Source organism: Hylobates moloch, unplaced genomic scaffold (assembly GCF_009828535.3).
Source record: "Hylobates moloch isolate HMO894 unplaced genomic scaffold, HMol_V3 SCAFFOLD_21, whole genome shotgun sequence".
NCBI lineage: Eukaryota > Metazoa > Chordata > Mammalia > Primates > Hylobatidae > Hylobates > Hylobates moloch.
Genome location: NW_026652296.1, coordinates 17,090,174 through 17,095,473, shown reverse-complemented (window position 1 = coordinate 17,095,473; position 5,300 = coordinate 17,090,174). Strand labels below are relative to the sequence as shown.

General features: G+C 48.7%; 1 pseudogene; it reads left to right on the top strand.

The window, feature by feature from the left end:
- Positions 1-4,453: 4,453 nt before the first annotated feature.
- Positions 4,454-5,096, top strand: LOC116461412 (large ribosomal subunit protein uL15-like; annotated as a pseudogene).
- The last annotated feature ends 204 nt before the right edge of the window (positions 5,097-5,300 follow it).

The following is a 5,300-nucleotide window of genomic DNA, read 5'->3' as shown; positions in this document are numbered from 1 at the left end:
TGGAAGGTATATGCATCTTCTGTAATACTCAGATAGGTATAAGATTTTTCAGGCCGGGCACGGTGGCTCACGCTTGTAATCCCAGCACTTTGGGAGGCCGAGGCAGGTGGATCACGAGGTCAGGAGATTGAGACCACGATGAAACCCCGTCTCTACTAAAAATACAAAAAATTAGCCCGGCGTGGTGGCAGGCACCTGTAGTCCCAGCTACTTGGAGAGGCTGAGGCAGGAGAATGGTGTGAGCCCGGGAGGCGGAGCTTGCAGTGAGCCGAGATTGCGCCACTGCACTCCAGCCTGGGCGACAGAGCGAGACTCCATCTCAAAAAAAAAAAGATTTTTCACAAAATCCTTATGTAAGTTACATTCCATTTTTAAAAATTAAATGTATGGTTGCATCTGTCTTTTTATACCCTACGAAACAGTCTTTCATTGAATTTTTTTTTTCAACCCCAGTTCTGGATTTGAGTCTTTTTATCAAAGACATAATTAACTCTCAAGCTTGTTGTAAATACTGTACAGCTTTCTGGACCGGTTGAAAGGATACAACACTGGCTGGACACGGTGGCTCACTCCTGTAATCCCAGCACTTTGGGAGGCCGAGGTGGGCGGATCACTTGAGGTCGGGAGTTCAAGACCAGCCTGGCCAACATGGTGAAACCTGTCTCTACTAAAAATACAAAAATTAGCCAGGCATGGTGGCACATGCCTGTAATCCCAGCTACTTGGGAGGCTGAGACAGGAGAATCACTTGAATCTGGGAGGCAGAGGTTGCAGTGAGCCGAGATCACGCCACTACACTCCAGCCTGGGTGTCAGTGAGACTCTATCTCAAAAAAAAGGCGGGGGGATGGGAGACCAGGTACAGTGGCTCATGCCTGTAATCCCAGCACTTTGGGAGGCCGAGTTGGGTGGATCACCTGAGGCCAGGAGATTGAGACCATCCTGGCTAACACAGTGAAACCCCATCTCTACTAAAAATACAAAAAATTAGCCAGGCGTGGTGGCACGTGCCTGTAGTCCCAGCTACTCGGGAGGCTGAGGCAGGAGAATCGCTTGAACCTGGGAGGCAGAGGTTGCAGTAAGCTGAGATTGTGCCACCGCATACCAGCCTGGGTGTCAGAGCAAGACTCCGTCTCAAAAAAAAAACAAAAAGGATACAAAACTTAACCCATAGTCTGTTTACCCCACTGTACCTAAAGAAAAAGATAAAAGAGTAGATAGATACCTTCCTTATATAGATCACTCATCCCTTCATCTCCCAGTAGCCCATAGGACACAACCATGTAGAGCAAGCTTGTCCAACCCGCAGCTGCATGCGGCTCAGGACGGCTTTGAATGTGGCCTAAAACAAATTTATAGACTTTCTTAAAACATTACGAGGCCAGGTGCAGTGGCTCATGCTTGTAATCCCAACACTTTGGGAGGCCAAGGCAAGTCGATCACCTGAGGCCAGGAGATAGAGACCAACCTGGCCAACAGGATGAAACCCTGTCCCTACAAAAAATACAAAAATTAGCCAGGTGTAGAGGCCGGGTGCGGTGGCTCATGCCTGTAATCCCAGTTCTTTGGGAGGCTGAGGTGGATGGATCACTGGAAGTCAGGAGCTGAAGACAAGCCTGGCCAACATGGCGAAAACCTGTCTCTACTAAAAATACAAAAATTACCCGGGTGTGGTGGTGCGGGCCTATAATCCCAGCTTCTCAGGAGGCTGGGGCAGGAGAGTCGCTTGAGCCCCGGAGGCCGAGGTTGCGGTGAGCTGAGGTTGCACCACTGCACTCCAGCCTGGGCGACAGAGCAAGACTGTCTCAAAAAAAAAAATTAGCCAGACATGGTCAGGCATAGTGGCTCATAACTGTAGTCCTAGCTACTTGGGCGGCTGAGGTGGGGAAAGTCATTGAACCTGGGAGGCAGAAGTTGCAGTGAGCCAAGATCACATAACTGCACTCCAGCCTGGGTGACAGAGCAAGACTGTCTCAAAAAAAAAAAAAAAATTAAGGGATTTATTTATTTTTATTATTATTATTATTTTTTTTTGAGAAGAAGTCTTTTTCTTTCGCCCAGGCCGGAGTGCAGTGGCGCTATCTTGGCTCACTGCAAGCTCCGCCTCCTGGGTTCATGCCATTCTTCTGCCTCAGCCTCCCAAGTAGCTGGGACTACAGGAACCCACCACCATGCCCGGCTAATTTTTTGTATTTTTAGTAGAGACGGGGTTTCACCGTGTTAGCCAGGATGGTCTTGATCTCCTGACCTCGTGATCCGCCCGCCTCGGCCTCCCAAAGTGCTGGGATTACAGGTGTGAGCCACCGCGCCTGGCCATTATTAGTATTTTTTAGCTCATCAGCCATTGTTAGTGTATTTTGTGTGACCCAAGATAATTCGTCCAATGTTGCCCAGGGAAGCCAAAAGATTAGATACTCCTGATTTAGAAGCTGAGCCTGGGGAACAAAAGTGAGAGTCCATCTCTACAAAAACGAAAATTAGCCAGGCATAATGGCACACACCTGTAGTCCCAGGTATTTGGGAGACTGAGGTGGGAGAATTGCTTGAACCCTGGAAGCGGAGGTTGCAGTGAGTCAAGATCGTGCCATTGCACTCCAGCCTGGGTAACAAGAGGGAAACTCTATTTAAAAAAAAAAGATAGGGAGTCTGAAGGGTGAGTGGTTTTGGAGCATAAGAGTCCAGTTGAGACTATGGCAATTAATACAGGTGGAAATAACTAGTAAATGGCTGGAAATCCCTAATTTAGGCTTAGAAAAGATGTCCAGTCTCAAGAGTTGAGTTGTTCATATGGAGTAGTTAATTAAAGTCATGAGAATCATTTGTCAAAGAGTAGTTTTAGAAATTTAAAAGCTTGGGAAGAACAGCTCAAGTCAAATCCTGAATTTCAAATGATTTCTTCATGGTAAAGCTCTGTTCGTAGGCTTCCATTCTCTCCCATACTCAAGCCCTAGTACACGGCTTATTCAGAGTTGCCAGCCAGGGCAGAGCACTGGGCAACGGGGAGGCCACTCCAGGGGCAGAATTTGGGGGCTGTAGCTCAAAGCTGGGAGATAAGCAGCTAGAGGGCAGGCCTGGGGAGTGCTGTGGCAGTGTGTTCCAAATACATCCCCAAAATGTGTTCAACGATTGTCTCCCAACCCAAATGCTCTTCTCTTATCCTGTGGGCTTGAAGCTCCTCCCATTGAGAGGTGGGGTCTCTATTCTCTTCTCTGAATCTTTGAATCTGGCACCATGGCAGAAGTGATGCTGGCGACCTCTGAGGCTAGTTCATGAAAGGCTATACAGCTTCTGCCTGGTTCTCTTGGGACATTCACCTTTAGAGCACAAGCCTCCATGTAAGAAGTTCAAGGCCACGTGGATAGGCCGTGTATAGGTGTTCTGGCCAACAGCCAGAGATCTCAGTCTATACCAGCATCTTGGTATAAATCGCTTGCCAAACATGAATGATGATACCTCCAAATGACTCCTGGCCCCAGCCATCAAGCACCTCAGCCTTTTGTCATCCCAATTGAGGCCCCAGATTTCATAGAGCAGAGACAAGCCATCCCTGCTGTGACCTTTGTGAATTCCTGACTCCCAGAATCCATGAATGTAATAAAATGGGAGTGAAGGTGTGCCCTCACTGCCATTTTGTTATATTTGTTTTTATTTTTATTTTTGATTTGTTTTTTTGTTTTGTTTTTTGAGACAGGGTCTCATTCTGTCTCCCAGGCTGGAGTGCAGTGACACAATCTCAGCTCACTGCACCCTCCGCCTCCCAGGTTCAAGTGATTCTCCTGCCTCAGCCTCCCCAGTAGCTGGGATTACAGGCACGTGCCACCACGCCCGGCTAATTTTCTGTATTTTTAGTAGAGACGAGGTTTCACCATGTTGACCAGGCTGGTCTCAAACTCCTGACCTCAAGTGATCCACCCGCCTCAGCCTCCCAAAGCGCTGGGATTACAGGTGTGAGCCACTGCGCCCAGCCTTGTTTTTGATTTTTTTGAGACATGGTCTTGCTCTGTTGCCCAGGCTGAAGTGCACTGGTGTGATCATAGCTCACTGTAACTTCAACCTCCTGGGCTCAAGCAATCCTCCTGCTTCAGCTTCCCAAGTAACTGGGACTACAGGTGTATGCTACCATACCCAGCTAATTTTTAAAAAATGTATTTTGAGTGGCTGGGCACGGTGGCTCACACCTGTAATCCCAGCACTGTGGGAGGCCGAGGTGGGCAGATCACGAGGTCAGGAAATTAAGACCATCCTGACTAACACGGTGAAACCCCGTTTCTACTAAAAAATACAAAAAAATTAGCCAGGCATGGTGGCAGGCACCTGTAGTCTCAGCTACCTGGGAGGCTGAGGCAGGAGAATGGCGTGCACCCAGGAGGTGGAGCTTGCAGTGAGCGGAGATCGGGCCACTGCACTCCAGCCTGGGCCACAGAGCGAGACTCGTCTCAAAGAAAAAAAAAAATATATATATATATAGAGAGAGAGAGAGAGAGAGAGGGAGAGAGAGTCTTTCGTCTGAGCCACCAACATGCCATCCAGACTGAGGAAGACCCAGAAACTTCAGGGCCATGTGAGCCACGGCCATGGCCGCATAGGCAAGCTCCAGAAGCACCCCGGAGGCCACGGTAATGCTGGTGGAATGCATCACCACAGGATCAAATACCACCCAGGTTACTTTGGGAAAGTTGGTATGAGGCATTATCACTTAAAGAGGAACCAGAGTTTCTGCCCAGCTGTCAGCCTTGACAAATTGTGGACTTTGGTCAGTGAGCAGACACAGGTGAATGCTGCTAACCAGCTCCCCTCATTGATGTGGTGCAATCTGGCTACTACAAAGTTCTGGGAAAGGGAAAGCTCCCAAAGCAGCCTGTCATTGTGAAGGCCAAATTCTTCAGCAGAAGAGCTGAGAAGATTAAGGGTGTCGACAGGGCCTGTGTCCTGGTGGCTTCAGGCCACATGGAGGGAGGTTCATTAAATGCTAACTACTTAAAAAAAACAAATAGGCCGGGCTTGGTGGCTCATGCCTGTGATCCCAGCACTTTGGGAGGCCGAGATGGGCGGATCACCTGGTTGGGAGTTCGAGTCCAACCTAACCAACATGGTGAAACCCCCGTCTCTACTAAAAATACAAAAAATTAGCCGGGTGTGGTGGCGCATGCCTGTAATCCCAGCTACTTGGGAGGCTGAGGCAGGAGAATCGCTTGAACCCGGGAGGTGGAGGTTGTGGTGAGCCGAGATCGTGCCATTGCACTCCAGCCTGGGCAACAAGAGTGAAAACTCCATCTCAAAAAATAAATATAAATTTAAAAA